At 36.1% G+C, this 24,682-nt stretch overlaps 1 protein-coding gene across 2 annotated transcripts in view; it reads left to right on the forward strand.

Moving 5' to 3' along the window:
• Window positions 1-8,946: 8,946 nt before the first annotated feature.
• Window positions 8,947-24,682, forward strand: part of LOC107596061 (zinc finger protein GLI2-like) — a 91,663-nt gene continuing 75,927 nt past the window's right edge. For both annotated transcript variants that reach the window (XM_016286668.1, XM_016286669.1), the window contains exon 1: window positions 8,947-9,294. The gene's annotated coding sequence lies outside the window, so the exon portion shown is untranslated. The remainder of the gene's footprint in view (window positions 9,295-24,682) is intronic.

The raw sequence follows: 24,682 nt of genomic DNA on the forward strand, positions 1-24,682 counted from the left end.
ATATATATATATCAAGAAACATTTTACATTCATTTTCCCCTCCATTCTAAATTCTCAAATGCCCAAAATCAGTCTTGATTTCAAGAGCTCTGAAATTTCATCAAGCCTACCTGCCAAAAGAACAATTGCCCTTACCCTTCGGCAAAAAGACATCAAAGAAGCCAAAAAGCATGTGTGCAAAGGCAAGTAGTGAAGAGTTAATTCATTCCTCTAACAGTGAAGCAATGGAAGGGTTACAAAAGCACAACAGGGCAACCTAACAACCTCTGACCTCCTCTTCCTGCGGCACTCCCAGGAGGAATCAAGTAACTCTGATGAAGCTTACATGATCCCAAATGTGATCCACACACCATTGTTGCTTAACCTTAGCTTGGGGGACTTTGTTAAGTGATCTCAATTCGTCATATGCAAAACAAAGATCTTGAACATTAAAGAAGCTTTTACTAAAACTGTACAAAAACGCTCTGAATATTGACAATACAGCTAGAAAAGTGTAGCTGTTCTCAGTTCCTTAAACAGCACAGCTACACTCTCTATCATTATCAGGCACATCCTTTTCTGGGAGGCATAATGCAGAAGCATGAACGTGTCGTCAAGGGTTTGCAGTGAAACAGCATTAGAGAGCCTCACCTAAGCGACTGGCCGGCAAGAGGGTTTCCTCTTATGCGCTCAAGATGCATATCTCAAACCAAACTCATATCAACATGTGGCCTCACCCGAGGGCCCTTACAACTCTCCCTGGTGTTTGGGGCTGAAAAAGAGAAGATAGCATTCAAAGCACTATGCCCAGAGAGTGACGCATGAATCTTCAGCATTTATCAACACATCAGACACATTCCTGTCAATTCACGTTTTGACAGTACCACCAACACTGAGAAGTGAACCATGAGCATCACGATTCATCTGACTTTAGACAATGCAACACAGAAACAATGTAGAGTTACAGCTAGATATCAGATGCCAAGAAAAGAGGTGACTGAAGACATGGAAAAACATATCTGCAGTAAATCTTCATTACGTTAAGCATTTCAACTCAGCATTTATTTCTCCCTGACTAGGGATGATATATACTGTAGGTACTTATGAGATTGTTTTTTTTATCACAAAATAAAAACAATGTTTTTATTAATATATAATTAATAATTATATTAGTATATAACTTTTTTTCAGAAATCAGATTTATATCAATCACAATATATATAGAGAGAGGGCATATTTATTCCAATGTCATTTCTTTGAGTAAAATATTTTAATACATTTTACGTTTACGTCCATTTAAAAAAACTATTTAGTAACACTGTTAAATGTATTCTTTAGCAAAATATTTTATTCATTCATTCATTTTAGTTTAGTTTATTCTGCCAACTACTACAGAATTGTAATATTGCCTATAATTTTAAAATTGTGTTTGTGACTATATTTCATACATGTTCAGACAAGTCAAAAGTGTAAACATCTTCTGGAAAGTCCATTATTCATTAGTGAATTTGGTTAAAGAACTTGATTTTAACCAGATTTCAGTGATAAAACAACAGGACATTTCCTTGAATAGATCATACCAAAGGCTATTTCTGTGCTATCTTTTAGGACACACAGCTGTTCAAACCACCTGTTAACAACCACAGTATCATTGGAATGTCACACGAAAAAGCTGTTTGTGCTAAAAAATAAGGGCTTGGCCTTTCTCTCCTCCTTGTAAAATGGAGTAGGATACACCAGCACAAGGGACATGGCACAATTTAACACACAAAAAGTGTGGAGTTCAAGGAGAAATGGGGGTCAGAGGTGAACTCCTCCCACGACAGAGGTTCTCACATACTAGAAGGTGGGGGTAGAGGGGGTCCGGGGCATGAAATCAGAAGGGTGGAGGAGACCATGCTATAAGTTACACACCTGTCAGGCTCGAACATGGAGAGGTGAAAGAGGGTCACCATGCAATTTGTTTGCTCACTGGATTTTCTAAAAATACTGTGGCAAAGTTGCCGGGTGATTCTTCTCGGTGTCAGTGCTTAAACAAGGTCACACGATACATTCAATATGTGTGAATGCATGTACACAAACACATACAACCATAAATATCCAAGTGCCTTACTGAGAAACATATAAGATCACATGCGGTAAACTAATCGCAGTCTTAGCATAATTTGCAAAGACACACACTCAAAGGAAATTCACACAGGATGCAGTCTTGCGATTTATTTGGTTAGAGATCTTTGACAGCTGTGAAACATTTCACTTGTTTTTTTTAACATCTCACACACTGAGGCACAGTTTTTATGCTTTTTGAGTAAAGTCATATCCAATTTTTCTGTGTTACCATTGCAACATAACATCTAAAATGACTGTAAAATTAATATGAACAAGTCTTAACAGAAGTGCTTTTTAATTTTTTTTATTAAGCGTCACATTTATGTTTTTCTTTTATTTCTTTAAATACACCTCAAGACTACTGTGTTCTATTCTGTGTAGCTGCTTTTGAATGCAAGGATGATTCCCGTGTGAACGCCCTCTTATGGTGTTTGAGACCTTTTCCGTAAGAAATCAGATTCAAATTCAGCACATGCTTATATCACGCATAAGAATTGTGTTTGAATTTGGTCTGCATCATATTCCAATCCCATTCCTCCTCTCTCTGCCACCACTTCCATGTCCTCACTTTACTGTCCCATCAAATAAAGGTAAAAATCACAAACAAAAAGACAATATTAAGAGTAAGCATTAACACAGTTCCACTCTCCTGATGACTTTATTATGAGCCTTTGAACATAATGCAAAGCCTTTGAACATAATGCATTTAGAGATTATAGGCAATTTGGAACAATTTAGTAATCTAATATAGCAGAACAGCACCTCATCTGACCTAGCATACAGTAAGTATGCAAAAAATATGATTTTGTATTGCGCATACAAAAACAACCTTACAAAATCAGAATCAGCCAGAAAGCAAGTAGTTAAGTTTAAAGAAATTACTAAAAAAGTTAAAGAAGAAATTGTTGAATAAAGTTGTTATTTTTGTTTTCTTTGCACACAAAAAGTATTCTCGTTGCTTCATAACATTACAGTTAATTATAGGCAATTTGGAACAATTTAGTAATCTAATATAGCAGAACAGCACCTCATCTGACCTAGCATACAGTAAGTATGCAAAAAATATGATTTTGTATTGCGCATACAAAAACAACCTTACAAAATCAGAATCAGCCAGAAAGCAAGTAGTTAAGTTTAAAGAAATTACTAAAAAAGTTAAAGAAGAAATTGTTGAATAAAGTTGTTATTTTTGTTTTCTTTGCGCACAAAAAGTATTCTCGTTGCTTCATAACATTACAGTTGCCACTAATGTCATATGGACTATTTTATCAATGTCCTTACTACCTTTCTGGGGCCATAAAACGTTTCAGTTGCGTTGCTGTTTATGCAGGATCAGAAAGCTCTCGGATTTCATCAAAAATATCTTAATTTGTGTTCCGAGGATGAATGAAAGTCTTACAGGTTTGGAACGACATGAGTGCGAGTAATTAATGACAGAATTTTCATTTTTGGGTGAACTAACCCTTTAAATATGTGGCAAGCAGTACATAAATAAAACTGCAATCAAAAGTTCACTCCTGCCCTCTAGTGGCCAAATCAAGAGCTTTTCATTTTCGGCTTCCCAAACTGTGGCACTCTCTTCGCTCAGGTTCTCAAACTAGTGATACAACATCTCTATCATTAAACTAAAACGCAGGCCAAACCACACAGAACCACACATTACGGGAAAACCGGAGGCATTTTTCCAGGTCACCGTCCCACTTCAGAGGCCTTTAATTTTTTTTCTCTCTGGAAGCGTAAGTTTGTCATTAGCAGAGAGGATATTATGGTCAGGTCGCGTGCTCTGGCACAGGCAGTGCTAGCACGACATGGAGGAAAGAGACGTTTATGAGTCACAGATGAGTGTCACCTGCCTGGTACAAACATATTTAGCACTAGATAACATCTAAGGTCAGACAACAGCCATGTACAGCCCCACACTCATTTTGGCCCTCAGACAAGATCAGCATCAGTGCACTGTCAGAAAAACAATGTATAGACATCAGATCTTAAAATCAGCAAGATCTCACTGTGAACAATTAATCTGTGAATACGTTCCATTTTTTATTTTTTCTTTGTCTAATCAAAATGTCATAACTGGATCTTACAGTGAAAGACTTCTCTCTGGTGACATGAGTCAGACTTCTCCAATCATTTAGTCTTGCTTAAACTTCGTCCCTACAAGCTCATGTTTATTTGCCTCCCAAATATCAAAACTGAATCAACGATCAATGCATAGAACCAAGGCTTGCCATTTAATAAAACGGAACAATGGTCCTCATAAAATACTTTTTTTTTTTTAAATGGCCAAATGAGGCCCATAACAATAATGGACCCCTCTGACTTTCCTTTGTATAGGGACAGATCTAACCACTGACACATTTTTCAAAATATCTTCTTTTGTGTACCACAGAAGACATTAAAGGGATAGTTCACCCAAAAATGAAAAATCTTTCTTTATTTACTCATGTTGCTCCAAACATGTACGAATTTCTTTCTTCTGCTGAACACAAAAGAAGATATTTTAAAGAATGTGGGTAATCAGTCAGTTGCTGGTAGCCATTGACTTCCATATAAGTATTTTTTTTTCCATGCTATGGAAGTCAATGGATGCTAGCAACTTTTGGTTACCCACATTTGTCAAAATATCTTCTTCTGTGCTCAGCAAAAGAAAAAAAAATCCATTAAACTCTGATGTGCGTCATAATACAGATCTGTCACTATTTCCGTTTCATTGCAACTTTTAACTATTAAAAAAAAATCTAATTAAAATTATATTTGTCACACACAACCATACATAGTACACAGTGCAATGATTTTTTTTTTACTCTCCACACATAGAATGAAAATCAACTTAAGAATGATATAGAAATAAAATACAGTCACAACAGATTTAATATAAATTAACAAATAAACAAATAGAATGAATGCTTGTTTTCTGTACTACTGTATCTTTAACTACTGTAGGTTGGAGATCACAATTAGTGTCAGCAAAATGAGCTTTGAAGGGACAATTCACTCAAAAATTTAAACTTTCACCATTTACTCACCCTCATGTTGATCCAAACCTGTTTAACTGTTTTTGTACATATAATGAAGTTAAGTCAAAGTGACTTTTATTGTCATTTCAGCCACTGTTACAGTACACAGTAAAAATATTTTAAAAAACAACGTTCCTCCGTATAAGCAACATAAAAAATACAGAATAACATAAATTAAATAACAACCACAAAAAGGCCAGTGGGGTCCAAAACAACACTGGACACTACTGACTTTCATTGTATGGGCAAAAACAAACCACTGAGACATTTGTCAAAATATCTTCTTTTGTGTTCCACAGAAGAAAATAAGTCATGAAGGTTTGTAATGACAGGAGGGTGCGTAAATGATGAGACAATTTTCATTTTTGGGTAAGCTATCCCTTTAAAAAGAACTATTGCACCATCTTTTGACATTCATAAAGATGGCGACGTCTAATTTGCCTAAAATAAATGGGGAAGCCACAATCTAAACCATGGGCATGAGTCAGTGGAGGGCATAGTAACCCTCCGATTTTCCTGTTCTTTGAAGTGGCAACACTGGTCAAAATAAAATAAACCTTCCCATGACAAACCAGCCCAATCACCACCTCCTGAATGGCCTTTCCGTTAGTTTCATGCTAACTTTAGCATGAAAATGTTAGACTTGCTTTGTGATAACATCGATAGGGCTGTAAAATGATGGGTATTCATTTGGAGTTCAAAGAAAGTCTAGACATGATGGGCCTCCATCTCAATAATCCACCAGCATGACCAACCTCAACATGCATTCAACCACTTATTTATTCACATTAAAAAGAAAACAATGCCAATTTCTAAAATAAATCTAAATTGATACAAACAAAAGAGAGCTGCTAAAACAAATGGTTAAAAATACTAAATGTGTATAGTTCAAAAAAGCATTTGTTATGTGAATCAGAGTCTAAGGTTTTTAAATATTTACATGACACTCTTTGAAAAGACAAGGGAAAGTAAATAGTGTCTGGTTAGGCCCAACCAAAATGGCAAACATGAGTTCTGATCAGTGTTATACTAAATACAAAATACCTAAACAGTCAATTCAGCCAAAACACAGAATGAGAACACAAAACAATATTCGATATTTTCAATTATTCCAGTTTGTGACTCAAATTTTTCCACATATTTAAAACAATTACGTCGGAGATATATTGAAACTTTTGTGAAACGTAGTAGCAGACATGGGGCTTCAACTTTCAAATATAAAACTGGATCTTCCGAAAACGAATTGCAACAACATGTTTTAAAATAAAACAATACAATTAAAATGGCAAAAAACTAGGGCATTTACATATTTGTTTTGTGGTATTTCAAGAGGTAATTTCTAGAGGTAAATAAAACCAGGGCTAGTAGCACTGTTGTTCATATTTGGCGCCTCCCAGCGACAAGGAGACGAATCGACGTGGTTATCTTGTGAAACGTGTAATAGTAACGTTCCATACTAACATCACACTGAGTTAAATATGCAGCTAACAAATAAACAAGTTTGAAAAAAAGTAGAGGAGAGGTCATCTTTTTTTATGTAAGAGCATCTGGACTGAATTTGAGCTAGCTTGTGTACCACTAGATGGCGATATCTCCATTTTGTTGCTTTTACCTCAGACACATCTACTGTAGATTAAAAAAAAAAAAAAAAAATTTTTTATTGCAATTGAAAGTATAACAACAGTTATGAAGTAACATGGGGCTAACGGACATCACATGAAGTTAGACAAGCTACACAAATTAACAAAATATACCAATGATAAAGAAGAAGAAAAAAAGAAAGGAAAGTATTTTAAAGATAGCTTACAATAGACTCAAGAATGTTAAAAGTTTTAGAAGCCTTTGAGTTCAAAGGATTTGACATATTCTTAAAAGAAGTAAAAAGGGACTTTATATCAGATGAAAACATTCTAAAGTTAGGTTTGCAATGAATGGTTCTAGCTTTATGAAGGTGAAATTTACCCAGAAGACAAAGCAATAAAACAATATGTTCCAGATTAATGTCCTTGGAATGAAAATTTGACAAAAAAATAATAGAATCTGTTATTTCTATCATTTTGTGACAGCAGGTCACAAAAATTAACATGGCAACTTCTGACCAAAAAGACTTGGTGAATGGGCAATGATAAGACATATGTCGAATAGATTCTTCATCGGTATTACAAAATGAACACATTGAGGAAATATTCTCAGAAAATCTGCTCAAAAATAAATTACAAGGGTAGTATCTATGAGCAATTTTGAAATGGAGTTCTTTAATTTGACATCTACTGTAGATACATTGGAGCAATCTGCGAAAAGGTGAATGTACTCCTACAGATGTGAATCTACTGCACGCATCCAGATGGAGCATCTCTACCTTATATTTTATATTAACATTCATTCAAAAGTTCAGAAATAAATGTACAACATGCACAAACAATGTCTTTGCCTTTTGCTTAAGACAATTGATGCATGCCTAATTGACACAAAAGTCATGTTTAGAAAGCAAAATGTTTGGGGCTATGTGAGTCAGGAACAAACATTTTAAGAAGGCTAGGGTGAAACTTTTCAAAAGCCAGCCTGCATGCATTTCAAAAGGCCTTTTGATAAGTCTTGATAAGTTTTTCAAGGCATATCATGGAAACTGTATATATTCAAGAGACCTGTTTGATGTAAAAGGGCTCATTTTACATTAGTTAAGGAATCAGCTTTAAAATATATATATTTTCCGTCTGTCTACTCAGCATAGCCTCCAACCAAATGTCTTATTCAATGTCTTTTAGTAGTATGTAATGTACTTCTTGAAAAACATATATGGAAAAAAAAATAACTCATGACAGGCCTAAGTGTAAAAATATATATTTTTTTTATTATTCCTTTACTTTCTTTACAATGTCTTTTGAGCGTTATCTAATCAGTGAGAGTTTAACCCAACTGGCAGGAGGTTAAAAATGTATTGTTTGTAATCCGTATAGATGCTTTTGAATTATTTTGAAAGTGTAGTGGCTGAATCATCTTTAATTAGTTGGAAGTAGGCTATTTTTCCATCTATTTATTCATTTTCGAGTAATTTTATACATTTGTAAATATTTGGTGATCTAGGAAAAACAACAATTGAACCAATCCGTCTCCACTTTTCCACTAGGTGTCGTTGTATTGTGTTAATCGTTTGGCAAAATACATTATTACTGAAAAAACCAGACTGATGGGTTTTATAGTGGTTGGAAACCAGCTGGAGTGCATCAACCACAAACAAGAAAGCATTACGATTTTTAGTTTATTCATTAATTTATTTACTTGAGCGAAGATATATCCCTATAATTGATCCAGATCAATTAATTCCAATAAATTGCAATAAACACACATAGACACAAACAGTCTGAAATGTTCAATTGTTGCTTTATTTTTTCATTTTAATTTTAAAAAATCAGTCACAATACAGTTCTTTTAACTTTTAGACCATTTTAATAAAAAATGATTAGGACATTTTGAGTGGAAAAAAAGTGAAATGGATAGGGAAAATGTTGGGATCATATTTTAACAGTGTAAATCATGAGTTAATAACACAAGAGGTAGGCTATATGAATATAAAGTTGCCTATTAAAAAAAGAAAGAAAGAAAGAAACGTTATTTCAACAAACCTTAAACTGCTCATTGAGTCACTCGAAAACATTTAAAATATTCTTATGCAAAAGTTTGGCAAATCTCCACTGAAACTTGAAAGCATACTCTTAAGCTTCAACTAACTTTGGATTGATGTAACCCGGCCCATCTGGTGAAGAGAGTGGCCCCAAAACTCAAAGAACTGGGGGGAGAAGTGGAGATAGAGGAGGGCAGATCACTCCAACAGATCTCCCATCGCACATCACATCTTACGATTCAACAAACTTGCTTGGGGTACATTTCTGCCGTGTTGAGATAGACTTCAAAAATGACTTTCTAATGTTCGAGTACCTAGTCTTTTGAAGTCGCGTGTGTGATGGATCGTCAAAGTTTGCGAGATGCAACTGTAGCGCTTCGTCGTCCGCGAATGATGTAGTTTTTCCTTAAACATTTGCTTTTGCAAAGCAAAATAATTCGCTGATGGAGTTTCGTGACAGGATCCAAGCCACGTTTAGCGTTTTTGTTGCAAGCACAGTTACATTGTTTGTCGGATGCACGCTGGACAACTGAGCAACTGACAAACTTTACAGCATCAAAACAGGTAAATATGTATTTCGTTAGGATTTACTCTTAAGTTAGCAAACTCAGTGTGCATGCAGATTTCATGAGAACAGAGTTTACATTTCATTTGATCTCTCAATTGTTATAAATGTCTCGACATCAACATGCTGTGTCATAAGCTACAGTATATAGCCATGCTGACGAGAAGAGGATTTGGCAGTTTACTTTTCACTATATATTTATTGACTTGAGCAATCGCAAACTTTTGTCAAGTGTCCCAGGTAGGGATGGGAAATTGGAATCGCAAGGAATTTAGCGATTCCGTGTCTGACTCAGATTCTTCTGAACGGTTCCGGTTCTTAAAGATTTGTTTAGTTTTGGTCTACAATTCTATTTAGCGGCTACACCTTCACTGATCTTAAACATGCAGCCAACTGGAGTCTGATTGCCAACGACTCATATGAACCGGTTCTTTTGAAGTGAATCTAAATCATAGTCTGGATCCTCTATGTATAACTCAAGTCGGTTGTTTTACTGATTCAAAAACAAACAACGCGACAAGTGAGGTTTGATTCTCGCACAAATGAGCTTATGAATTGTTCGGTTACTGAATCAAGCGGATTCACTTTCTGAACCAAACTTTTGTCATGTTGGACTCGAAGTCAACCAACTGTTATTGTTGTACTGTTATGTTGTATTTAAGGCTAACTAAGGACACTTCAATCTGACTAGTTTGTAAGTGCCAACGTGTAGTTATAGACATTGCATTTAGTTGTAGCTAGTGTATTTAATATATTTAGGACTAAGATTTGGACTGCTTGATTTCTTATATCCAGATCTCAAATCATCTAGTCATTCGGCGGCAGATTGCTGAAAATAGGGAATGCAATAATGCAATTCATCATTTCTGCATTGAAAAACAAACAGTGTTGGTGAGCCAAACGTTATTAAAATGATTCACTTCTGGTTTAGAAAAATGTAACTATTTCTGAATAAAAAAATAGCTCCCTTAAAATATTGTCTGTCTCTAAACGCCGTAGTTTGTTCAAGTAAGTTCTCAAAGAAGATTATTTGGTTTTTCTGTTGACACACATGCTCAAGTAACTAGCTGCCAGTAACTATCTACAAAAAGTATTACAAAGAATTTAAGGTATTATCCAAATTTCACTTTGTGTGTTTAAAGGATTGGGAAAAAAGTGCGGCCCAAGAGCAAGCCTTGTTTTCCTGAAAAACAGAAAAGTGTGTGCATGTGTTAAATTTAATGTGATGCCCAGTTGAGAACATTAGCATAAGAATAAAAGGTCTTAGTGAATTTGCCATTGTGTAGAATGAGAAGCGCCAGCAGTCAGAGGCAGAGCGAGTGAAAGGATTCAAAAAGAAAAAATGATGGTGCATTCAGATTATTCAGTCTGGTTTGGGCTACGGTCATCGGCTTCTGAAGCATGGGTCGCATGTGTCACTTTCATCTTCCTTTCCTTGCTGCTCTGCACATTTTCGCACATTTCCCTCTTGTCCTGCTGCCTATATCGGGCTGTTCAGCCTTGGAATTCCGCGGGAGATTTTAACAAACGCTCATAAAGGGGGTCCTTGAATGACATTTCACATGCACCAGCCAAGGACAAGACAAAGCGATGACATTCAAGGAAAAAGTTTTAGAAAATACCTCTACTGTTAGGATACAAAAACATCAAGGACATTTCTATAAAGATTTTTTATTTTTTTTTTACATTTGCCTTGTTTGACATTTTCCTAAGCTTTGTCATATTCTTGAGAATACGAATGCAATAATTTTTTTGTACGTCCTCAGCAAATTTGTCAAGTGAAAATGGCATAACTCTTTAGAATCTCAAAGAGCTGAACTAGAACTAGACTTTACTTTATATCTCGGTCAGGCAAAAGTGCCTGAAGTACATTTGTGTCTCAAAGTGAATTGATGAGACTTTAATGGCCGTTAAATGTGCTGTGAAAGACAGCTGTGTTTCAAGTTTGTTTGTCGTGTTTCTAGTGTCGTTCTAAATTGAAGATGAGGGCAGTGTGGTGAGAAAACAGAGGTGTGAGAAGTGGTAGCAGCTTACATTCTTTTGCCCTCTCAAAGGCTGTTCTTTGAAACCCATCTCCTTGGCTTTGGCCCGTAGGACACGGGACAATCCCTGCATTTTAGTAGCTGGTGTCGGACACCCCTCCAGACATCCGCCTCATTCTCTCACAAGTGTCTGGGGTTAATTAGGATCACATCACATCCGGTTTATGAGTGTGGATGGGGTCCTTCACAGTTTTTTTCTCCCTCGTTCTCTCATGCAACTATCGGGGCATTGTTAAGTCTGTACCAATGTCATCAAAGAAACCCATGAAACCACACACACTCTCTTATATATATAAAATACTTTACTAAGCCATTAAATAGCATATGGCAAATCAGAGAAAGGCCAGAGTTTGATTGATTGACCTCATTAGTCATCAGCAACTGTTGCTAAGCTTAAAGGAAATAAGGCCTATTACAAAGAGTCCTAGTGCCTTAGACGAAATAGCAAGTTTTAATTTTCGAGTGAGGAGTTGATCTTTTATATATGCTGGATACTTACCATATGTGTTATTTTTAATAATGCAGCAATATATTTTATATGAATTCCAGATCCCAATGAATTTGGAAAAAGTTGTCGTGTAATGCATGCTCGCTCATGTGTGCGGTAAAGAAAGTACATGGGCAAGAATGCTGTTCACCTTCCTCTGAGGCCTGTTAAAGCTGTAAACCTTCTACTTTGTTCTCCTTCACATTTTTTGGCTCTCATACGCGCACCCTTTCATTTCCTTTAGGCCACCTTTTATAGAACAGCTGGAAAATGAACAGTTGAAATGTATACTGTTTACATTAAGTTATATTTGACTTGCCATAGCTGTGTCTCTATACACAGTGAACGGCTAACATTCCCAAACCACGTGTCCACCTGTGATTCATGCAAAACACCAGACACAGTAGGCGGAGGACGAACCTAAATTTATTTTATTAGCTGACCATGAATAAACATCATACTTGACCAAAATTACAAGTCTGTATTTGAATTTTAGATGAGGTGTAGTTACAGCTGAGTATGTTGGAATATCCATAGAACACGAAAACAAGCTGTGGTGCTGGGAATTATATGTAGATAACAGTCAGAATGAGTTCAGTGGTTCTCAAACTGCATAGGAGTTTCCCACGGCTCAATATAGTCCTTTATTCATTTATTTATTTTTTAACTGTATTTCATTCTTACTTTTACATATTTTTTCCCCAATTTGGCTTATTTAAATATTTTTCAGTGTTATTTCTAATGTATGATCTATATACAGATTTATTCAAGAGCAATCAAAGTCCATGCACCACATGTATATTCTTGCACTAAAAAAATACAATTATACGTTATAGATGTGATATACGTTACATGTGATCAATGTAATTTAATTCTCGAAAGGATGATTCTAATGATTCTGTTCTTGATAGTGAATCAGAAACACAGGGCTCCAGACTGCGATTAAAACGGTTGCATTTGCAACCAAAAAAAATATTAATTTGCGAGTGAAGTTTTTGCTGAGGTCGCCACTGGCGACTAGGCCTATATATATTTACATGTTATGACTTAAAGGGGTCATATGATGCTGCTAAAAAGAACATTATTTGGTGGAATGAAACGTGTTTATGCGGTTTAAAGTAAAAAAAACACATTATTTTCCACATACTGTACATTATCGTTTCTCCTTTATGCCCGCCTTTTTGAAACGCCTCGATTTTTACAAAGCTCATCGGTCTGAAAAAGTGAGGTGTGCTCTGACTGGCCAGCTATCCAGTGTGCTGTGATTGGCCGAATACCTCAAGCGTGAGACGGAAATGTTACGCCCCTCACCATATTGTGATGGTGCGTCCCAGCTGGAGCGACGACACAAAAACATTAAAACCCATATTAAAAGAGGCATTGCGGCAGCAACAACAATACTACAGCGAGAATAAAAGTTACGCCTTCTTTCTTTGCGTGAACATTTAGGCAGCGTTATGCAAATCTTCCCACATAGTGAGGTAGATATGTGGGGGCGTGTTCGAACGAGCCATTTTAGGTAGGTGTGGCTGACTCAACTTTTATAAAGAATATCTCTTTGGATTTGAGACTTTAGTCTTTGCAAATTTACAGATCTTCTTTATGCACCAAGAGCTTGTAACACTCCAAAGAGAAAGGAAAAAATGAAATCGCATCATATGACCCCTTTAAAAATGTGCATGTAATGCCTTTTTTCCTGATTGTTTTGCGATCGCATAATTTGCTGTGTTCATGTATTAAACTGAGACGATGCGCATCAAAGTTTTAGTGGGAAAAAAAGAGTTTCAAACAGTCCTCATCTCTGCCGCACAGCAGCAATGTCGCACACCTGCTAAACGCAGCTCAGTTGTACAGCGCGAGAGAGATCGAAATGACGGAGAGGTGCAAGTAAAAGTGCACAAAAGCAAGAGTCTATTTCATGCACAACTTGAACAAACTACAACAGGTAAAGCTGTCAGCTGTGTGGATACTGGCAATATCATTAACAATTCTCGTTTATAATCATCACTAATATGGCTCGAAAGTTTTTGATCCCTCGGTCCATTCGCGATCGCATTTTGGTCCCCCTCGGCCCATTCGCGATCGCGTTCCGGGGGGGTGGGTCCCCCTCGGTCCGTTCGGCGTGGGGCCCCCTCAAGCGCGGGGCCCGGTGCGACCACACCAGCTGCACCCCCCTAAGGACAGCCCTGACAACACTTATAGGATGCATTGAGGAGGAGCCCAAACTAGTGGCCAAGTGATGCTTATGGTCCATGATATTTGTACAGATCCTGTGTCATGAACAATTCTTTCTGACTATATATTTCAAGTTGGAAAAGACCAACTTTTACTAGTTGTGTATTCTTATGTACAACTAGTTCCCACTTTAAGTGAACCTTAGTTCCCAGGTCATCTACAAGATCGATTAAAATGCTGATAAATTAAAGAAAAGATAAGACATAAACACATGACAGTATGATTGAAATGTAAAAAAAATAAAACACGTTTTATTCTGTGGTACCTAAAAAAATAATTTGGCGCCTAAAATTTTTTCTTATTGGAGCCAATGGCTCCTTACTCAATTGTTTTTGTTTGGAGCCCTGCAGAAACACCGTGCAACCAGTGTACTCCAATTCTCTGACTATTAACTCTAATAATGAATTGGTTCAATAAGTTGGTTCTTCTTTTTAGTGAATCAAAAACCATATAGTGTAACCCAATTCGCAAGTGAGCGACTGTGACTTATAATCAACTTATATAATTAAAAACATGTAGTGCAAACAATGTAGATTGATTCCCAAAAAGATGACTCTAATGAGAATTCTTTTTAGTGAATCAAACACATACAACTTACTAATGATCAGTGTAGTCACTGGTTGTTCATATACTCTAAAAAATGCTGAGTTAAAAAGGGACAAACCCAGTTATTGGGTTGTTTTGAACCCAACCGCTGGGTCAAAACAACCCAATAGCTGGGTTTGTCTCTTTTTAACCCAGCGCTGGGTTATATTTAACCCAGCATTTTTTAGAGTTTACTGTATGTTGGTGTGTCATTTAAGATATACATTTATTGTCGTTGTTAAATATTCAGGCCAATTATTGGATTTTAATTATGCCGTCTCTAAAAATTCTGTGACAACTTAATAAAATGGTGTTTTTCAATTTATTACTGAAATGATCTCACCATTTGTCAAAGCAATTACAAATTACATTTCCAAATACTCCTTAAAACTACTAAAAGAATCATTGATGAAGCTGTTAAGGAAACGGAATTGTTAAGATGGATAAAAAAAACCAGAACAGGAATCGATAAATTCTTTACAAATCCCAGCACTGACTTCAATTTTTTTTATTTTATCAAAGGTGGTACTTATCCTGAAAAGTTTGTGAACCACTGAGTTAGTAGAAGTTTTACTTAAGATCCTTCTCAATAAGAGAGGAAAGAATATAAACCTGTGAGTGTCAGGATAGGCATTATGTGCAGCTTACTATCAAGTCAACAGCCAGTGTTAAATCAAAGTACCGTGTGACACTGTGGCCTCTGAGGGTTAGCTTTGATGTGCTAGTTAATTAATTCCTGAAGGGCTGCTGACAAGCTATCCAGTTCTCCATTATGGGAACCTCTTCACAGTGGCTGCCTGGATCATTATTACAGTTATTGTATCATCTTCACAGCCTCTGAGTCGCAGTTTACCCTCTCACTGTCACAGGCTCAAACAATAGCACACTATTCCAAGTGTTTGTTGTCAGAGCTAATCGGATGCAGAAACCAAGTCTGAATGGTACAGAGGCCACCGGCGGTTCACCAGGGTAGTCTTCTGTTTCCGAAGTTATTGGAAATGGAGAAGTCGATGCAAGGGAGTTGTTATTTATCAGACGGCCTCCCAGCTCCTGACCAGACTTGCTAGGAATGGAGTGGGCAGACAGAAGTCTCATTGCGTTCCATAGGATGAGCAGGGAGATCCAAAGAGGAGCGCTGAATCCCTGCCAGGCCACAGACTACTTTCCAACAGACTGGAAGACGAGCTGGATGTGTTGAGCAAGGAGAAGCCATGTGGTAATCTTTAGCAATCAGCCCGCTCCGTTTCCCCGACACACATGTCCACTCCCGCTTGTGGCCTCTCCCTGAACGCCGTGCTGGCCCTCGGCCAGGCTGCGCCGCACTCGCTGTGGAATTCTCTTACTACGCTGTGCTGGATAAGGATCATGTGTGTCCCTGTCATCATCTCGCAATTCCTGGTGTATCTTAAATATATGACTTCCCACATTGGGATCTTTAGAACAGTGTCTCAAAGATTAGAAACATTCATGAAAAGGGAAGTTTGCATAAAAATGAAAATTCTGCTATTATTTTGTGTATAACAATGTATAGTTTTGGTCTATTCTATAGCCTACTCAAAACAATAGAGTGCTGAAGCAGTGAATCCTAAAAGCTGGAAATGAGTTATCAATAGTTATTGATAGGTTTTTGAATTGGTTATTGGTTAATAAGGTCCGTGCTTACCATAAGCTCAAGATATTTTCACAGCGATGTAAAATACATCAGTAATTCCACACTCAAAATTTTTATTAAAGGGGTCATATGATGCGATTTCAAGTTTTCCTTTCTCTTCGGAGTGTTACAAGCTGATTGTGCATAGATAAGATCCCTGAAGTTGCAAAGACTAAAGTCTCAAAACCAAAGAGATATTCTTTATCAAAGTTAAGACTCTGCCACGACGCCCTAAAATGGCTCGTTCTAACACGCCCCCACATATCTACGTCACTATGTGGAAATATTTGCGTAATGCCGCCCAAATGTTCACGCAAAGAAAGAAGTCCTGGTTTCAGTAACGCAGTTAGTGTTGAAGCAGCCATGTCAGGGAGACGCTGTGTGTTTCTAGGTGAAAGCAAAAGCACTTTATTTGGCCTTCCGAAAGTAGATGCATTTAGGAATCTTTAAGATTACTTGCAACAGAACAGCAATGCATTTTATGGATGACCGTTTCGTGAACCTAGGAGAGGAGGTAATTCTGACTTTGCTATGACAATCTGGCACTTCTGAATCAGCTACTGTAAGTATGTTTACACTGGGTCAGTTGGCCAATCAGAGCAGACTGCGCTTGTCAAAGGAGGGACTTTGTTGAAAACGAAGCATTTGAGAGAGGCGGGGCATAGAGGACCTACAATAATGTATGGTATTTGAAAAATAATGTGTTTTTTTTTAACATTAAAGCACGTCAACATATTCTGTTACACCAAATACACAAAATAATGATCTTTAAAAAAGCATCATATGACCCCTTTAAGCATTTTTGTGTCTTGAAATAGGCCATAGCTAATAAGTGGCTAAATGGGACTACTGAGGTTATCTGGGATATTAAACATCATCAGGCAAGACCAGGGAAACTAAACTACTCTACTAGTTTGTACTTGTGCTCTTTCAAACTATTCCAACTCAAACTTTCCAGCGTGTAGATTTTAAATAAAGATTAAAAGATTTGTCAGAAGCTTAGTGGTGGTAACATTGAATTTATTCGACTGGTGTAATTTGTTCCTAGGATAACTTTCACTATTTACTTCTGGCAATTTTTATTTTCAAAATCAAAATTGATAAAAGGTGTGTTCATTTGTGAAGATTACATTGTTGATCAAAATGTGGAAGATTTATAAACTTTTGTTGGTTACAGAGCTTATTTTCTGCAGTAATTCAACAGCCAATGGAAAAGTCCTATTGGCTTTTTTAAAAGGGAACCAGAGGGATGCAAATTTACAGATTGGCCTTCACAATGTCGCCATCCTTCAAGCACTTTATTGTATGGCTTCAGAAAACCTTTGTTTGGACCTCTTTTATGGTGCTTTTATCATCCTTTTTGTAGTTTTGGAGCTTGACAGCTACTGGTAACTATAAACTGTTGTTGTTATATGCATAATAGTTTATGGGAAAAAAGGTTTGGAACAACATGAGGGTGAGTAAATGATGACAGAATCTGTATTATAGCCTGATATTTCAAATTTATATGTATAATAGTGCTGTAAATAAACTAAAGGTCTCTTAAGTGGCCAGTAGGTTATCACAGCTAACTCACAGATGAATGAAGTGTCAGGGTGTAAAGCAGCTGGTAAAATTAGGAATCCACACAAACACCATCACACGTTACAGATACCAGTGTATCTCCACCCTCCGGACCCCTGCACAGCTGACAGACCACTGACTTGCAAAACAGACAACAAAAAAAGCTGTAAAATAGGCTCACACATGCCGACACCATGAAGAAATCATCAGAGAGACCACGATAACAGAGAAGCCTCACACTTTGAACTGAGGAAATGTGTGGACCTTAGGGTTCAGAGATGGCTTTATGTAGGAGAATGATGGACTGATATTTTCAAGATGGGACTGTGCATGTAGCTCATAAACCAAACAGGGAAATGATAGATTGGATAGTTCTAGCTCTAAATTCTGATCAGACAAGCCATGTTAACTGCTGATAAATTAAATGCTGATAAATTTATATGATCACTGCAACCATAAACAGTCTACAGTTAGGCTAATGAACTATATTACTTGCTTTTGTTTATTCTGGTCACTATTAATTAAGAACTTTGTTCAATACATTTAATTCAAATAATATGAATAAATAAATAATACATTGAACATTTCTGTATTTTATCATATTGCTTTTTCTGCAGTTTTATAAAAGCAAAACACACTTGAGGTCATGCACCACAGTGATTTTATACTGTCCTTCAGTGATTTAATTTATTTATTTAGACTGAAAATTTAATGAGGATCAAACAAAAAAAATGTATAACTCCGTAAAAATAATGTATACATAAAAAAAACAAAAAAAACAATTGTATATATATATATACAGGGTTTGAAATTAACACCCGCCAAATACGGGTAAAAATCAGCTGTGGCGGGTAACGCTATCAAATCACTAGCCAATTTGGCGGGTTACTTTTCGTAAGTTATGTTCACTCATTAATTTCTTTGGGAAGTTCATGCAAGCCAAATCTGCGCAGGTTTAGCGCAAATACTGAACTCGTGAGACATCATGTCATTATCGAGTATATTGCAAAAACCAAACAAAACACACCTAAGTTACAAAGTGCACGCATACGCGACGTGATGTAGTCTGGTTAGATTAACTTTGTGCTGTGCGCATTTAGAGTGCGTTGTTAAGATGCATTACGAATGATCACATAATTCAAGATAAGGGGGTTGGAAAATGTATATATTTATATAAATTCATATAGTTAATATCACACGAAGAGTGCCGTTTAAAAAAAAAAAATCAGCATGGTTACAAACGTGATATTGATTTTATACAACAGTTCAATAAACAATAAGTTAATATCAAGACTTATGTTTTAGACACCATATTGGCTGTTTTTGCGTTATTTCACCAACAGAAAACATTCCAAACACAGCGCTGTTTTGCGTCTCTGAGCAAAATCAACCGTTTAAATGATTCAGTTCATTCTCAATGACTCACTGAACAGTGACTTGCTGCCACTTACTGGCGGATTTAATTTCACATTTAAAGTATCTTTTAATTTTTTTTATAATTTAAATATCACTATTCAACATTTCATGTTTAAAATATCAAAACATTATTTATGCATTTGCAACTGCAGGTTAAAGCATCCCATGTCCCTCTAAGCTGCATTAACGTGTAAATACATCTAAATGCCACTTCATATTCAACTTCCGCAAAGATTAATTTTATTGATACTGATTTCATTTGTTTTGTAACAGCCTAAATTAAGTATTGTTATAATTGCCTGATTAAATGTAAGAATTTGACTCAAAAGATGATGCACACTTTTAGTAAAAATGGATTTTGCTGTGAACTGACCACACAGAATATGAAGAATATCAAAAACTTTAGGAGTCAGCTGTCCACAGTATCCTTAAGATATCAGCACAATAACACACTCAGCAAAATATTGTCTAATTATCTTTAACAATAAAATCCCAGAAAATATTGAGATATTATTTTTTGTCAATATCGCAACACCCTTAGCACTGACACAAAATGATTTGCAACAGTCGCTTTGTCACTCCCAGTGTAGACGGCCTCAAACTGTTTTATTTTGTTTTTTTTTTGGCTGGTAGAAGTTATGAATGGCCGGTAATTTAAAAATTTAGTAGCCAAATTGGCTGGTGAGTAAAAAAAGTTAATTTCAATCCCTGTATGTGTATATATATATATATAGATAGATAGATAGATAGATAGATAGATAGATACAATTATAAATATTATAAAGAATTAAAGTTAAAAATAAACAAAGAAAATAATAAAGGAAAAGGTAATACAAAAATAAATGTAGGACTTAATTTAGGATTGTATTTGTTTCAAGTCATTTATTTATTTTAATTTCTGGAGCATTAGGCCTCCATAGTTATTGACTTGTTACAAAAAGAAAAGAAAAAAAGAATTGTAACATTTGTTAAAATACATTGGCTGTTTAAAAACATGAATAATCACAAAAACAGCCATGTGCTGGGTATGCGGTCGGCATTCATAATGTTTCCTTAGCCAAAATGATATTTACCCATAATGATACAGTACACCCTCAAGCTATCGAGCCAAACTGTACAATAAAATACGTCCCATTCAGTAAGTTAGCTGCTAATTACATTGAAACTACATTACACCACAGCTATAATTGCCTTCACAAGCGTGTAATTAACATTTGTGTCTGTTTCTTTCTGGGAGGACAGATAGAGAGATGACAGCTGGGCCTGTAGCGCGAGATTGCTAACTACCCATCTGGTTTAGTAACCCGAGCAAATGGTGTGCAGAGAGAGCAAATTCTTTCATGAGATCTGTGATGTGACACGCAACAGCTGCACTACGCTCTGTTAAAGTATCCTCTCAGTAAGTCTCACCTTATTTATAAACACTTGTAGTATGAACGCAGCTCTCATAACGATTTAATTAGGTGCACAAACATATACAACTACATTCTCAGCACACTCAACAGAGCTTCGCTTTGACCCTCGCTGAGATGGTTTCTTAAATGATAGACTTGGTTGTAAAGTCAACATCTGTTTCAGATTTTTAAGAGGACAAAGAGATCAAGCACAGGATATTGCATATATATGCAGGAGGTTGGGGGGGGGGGGGGGGGGGGGGGGGGTTAGGTCATCCTCTGGTCTTTCAGACATTTTCCTTGCTGGTCAGTGGGGTATATATCTGCCTGCCAGCTCATCATGTCTGTCAGTGTTAAAAGGAGGATGTTATAGTTCTACTGCTTTGTTCTGAAACTTCAATGATCATTCGCATTCATCAGTGCATCAGTTTGTTATGAAGGTCAATAGTGAGATGTTCTGATTGTGTAATTGAGTTTGTGTTTGTTAAAACAAGCTCATTCATACGTACTTATGAACAGTAAACATCTAAGAAAAATTAAGATGGTGTATGTGAAAATGTTTTGCTTGGCATTCAAACAGTTGCAAGATTGCAAGCATATTTAAAAAATAGTGAAAATAGTAAATTTAGTGTCATATTTCAATGATAAGGCTTCATTGTGTGTTTTTAGAATGGCATGAAATATTGTTTGTAAGAAGCATTTTGACTTTAAATGACCAAGACTACTGTAGGTAAAAATTTACTGAACTGTATTCCCAATATTTTTTTTTCACTATTGTGGTTCAGTGACCCCCTTATGTTGCATTAGAGTAGTATGTTATATTTTGTAACTTTTTACAATAAAAAAGCTAATGTAATCATAATTTCTGTCAGGACCACTGTCGTCAAAGATGATTGACAATTAGCATACAGTTTGGATTGGCGGTATGATTCCGTTCAGGGCAAGAACTCCCTGCGCATCCATACAGCCTAGCATGGATGAGAGCAGGGAGAGCAGCGATAACCCCCCCAGGGTAAACAGAACAGAACCAACATAAATGTATTGCAGATATCGTTAAAGTTCAGTAATGTTATGTACACATTTTAGAATTAGTCTGATTCATAGGAGAATCAGAAGGCTGAATCCTGACTGACAGAGGAGGAGTTGGGGATGGAGGAGGGTAATTAGCTATTGAGCAATGCGAAAACTGCTGATACTACTGTGGGACCTTATATATGAATACTTAGGTGTCGTATTCCCATAGGTTGTTGGGGATCAGCTGAGAGTCAGCTGATGCGAGCTTGACTAACGTGACCTGCCTAACGCTATGCTTGATAATTTAGCAACTTTAACAGTTTATACTGCAAGATATTAAGGTCTATTTCAGTCATAAAAGCACAGTTATTGTTCTAATATAACATGTATTTTCATACATACACTACCATTCAAAAGTTTTTGGTCTGTATTATTTTAATGTTTTTAATGTTTTTGGAATAAGTCTCTTCTGCTCACCAAAACTGTATTAATTTGATCAAAATTACAGTAGAAACAGTAATATTATGAAATATTCGTACAATTTAAAAGAACTGTTTTGTATTTGAATATATTTTAAAATGTAATTTATTCCTGTGATGATAAAGCAGCCAATTTTCAGCAGCCATGACTTCAGCCTTCAATGTCACATGATCCTTCGGATATCATTCTAATATGCTGATTTGCTGCTCAAGAATCATTTATTATCAGTGTTGAAAATAGTTGTGATGCTTAATATTTTTGTGGAAACCATGATACATTTTTATAGGATTTGTTGGATAGAATTTTCAAAAGAACAGTATTGGAATCTTTTTTTAACATTATAAATGTCTGCTTCTGTCAATTTTGATCAATTTAATGCATTCTTGCTGAATAAAAGTATTCATTTCTTTAAAAATATACATTTATAGATGACATATGATAATGGAAAATGTTAGAGTATATTAAAATCATCACTCAAAAGTGATGTAATGAGTGATGTAATTATGGCTCAGTGGGAGTAATTAGCAAAGTGATCCCATTATAATATAGAGAAAGCAATTAGTAATTTATTATTGATAACCATTTTAGAATAACTTCCCTGACCCCGTTGACCTCATGACATTAGATGCACTTCATGTTTGTAATGTTATCCATTTTCCCTGGATAACAAGATGACACTTTCCACATGCAAATAGACACTCAACACACAATTAAGATCAAGTGTAAAGAAACAGCCTGGTCTAATCACTTAGTATTGACCTAGAAATTAGTTCTTTTGAATATAATTCACACGGCACAGATGTGATTTATGTCTTCTTGGTTTAATGCAAAAGATAAGGTGCCAAAGAAGACTCGAGAGATCTTCAAATAAGAGGAAGTTTGCATTCCATTGTGTTGTGTGAGGCAAGCCGTAACACAGTTGAAAAGGAATGAAGCTCCAAGCCAAACATGTTAATGTCATTGGCATACATAAAGTGTTTATTTAATAACTTATCTGTTTATTTATGTATTTATCCTTTGGTTTGTTTTTCCGCTAAGAGCTTATGATGCTATCGGAGTGTTGAACAGAAGCGTGAGCTTCTAGAATTGCACTTATCACTTATTGATAGAAAATGTTCAGCTGTATAAGTGTGTGGTGTTCCTTCAGCATCCATTTGATTGTTCAGAAGGGCCACAGGGTTTTCTCTCTCATTATCTCTGGGTTTTGTTGACCTGTCCTTTTTTTCACCCTCCCAATCCTGTGGGGTGGATGGTTTTTTTCACACCTGTTGCTTCCTTTCAGACTGATTACAGGCACTGAAAGAAGCAGTCAAAGCTGCCTGTCATGCATTCAGGGGAAAATTAAGAAAAGTTCATGGTGCTTCCTGGAAGAAAAACACTTTTGACACTTTGGGAGTCCACATAATTGCTGGTGTTAAGTAGTCGGTGTAATTGCATTCCTCAAAATGGAGGGAAAGTTGCGTGAAGATATAAGTGGATTGTGTCCAGCTTTATTGCTTGACTTCACTCGCCTTTGTCAAATTATTGGGTGGAAGGAAATCAAATTTACAAGAAGTATAAGGTGAATCACATGTCCTCCTTCTGCTCTTCCCTTACAGCATACTTTTGGGGAATTGCTCAGGTCTGATCATTATCTGTGACGGAGAATTTGTAAAGGTTGTCTACACGGTCAGTCCATGAGTAGGAGTGTTCAAAGGGGGGATTTTGTGAACTTTCTGGCTCAGCAGTAGGTGGGGTAATGCGGTAGGGGGCGGCTATGGAGGATTAGCCCACAAGCCTGCGTGGTCTCACACCCCTCTGTCATGCGGACCTGAGATTCTGATCCTTTTCACATGCTGCATTTGTCAAAGCAGCCACGCAGAAGAACAGAGTAGCTTTCTTGTCGTTTTTCACCCTCGCCGCCACCTGTCCACTTGGTTACACACACCTGTACTGTCAGATCTTTTTGTCAAAGGGTCAGAGTTAGACTTAGACAGACTTGGACAAGAAAAGAGAAATTTGAGGAACTTGTATATCAACTATGCAAATCAGTTGGTAGAATTATGGCCATTTTGGGGGATGATTAGCCATAGCTTTAGAACCACCACAGACCTGCCATTGAATATTCCACAAAAAAAAAATATATAGATATACTTTTTAAGCGAAATTGCATATATGTCTTTCAAAAAAAAAGATTGACCATTGAATATTGCAAAAAAAAATCTATCTATCTATCTATCTATCTATCTATCTATCTATCTATCTATCTATCGAGAGAGAATTTTTTTATCCAAATTGCATATATATTACATATATATATTTAAAAAAAAAAGATTGACCATTGAATATTGAAACATTTAATTTATATATATATATATAATATATACAAATATATATATATTATTTTTAAGCAAAATTGCAAATATATCTTATATATATATATATATATATATATATATATATATACACCATTCACATTCATATTCAGCAATGATTCATTAAAATGATCAAAAGTGACAGTAAAAACATTTATAATGTTAC

The sequence above is a fragment of the Sinocyclocheilus grahami genome, unplaced genomic scaffold, assembly GCF_001515645.1.
Source record: "Sinocyclocheilus grahami isolate Dianchi unplaced genomic scaffold, SAMN03320097.WGS_v1.1 scaffold214.1, whole genome shotgun sequence".
NCBI lineage: Eukaryota > Metazoa > Chordata > Actinopteri > Cypriniformes > Cyprinidae > Sinocyclocheilus > Sinocyclocheilus grahami.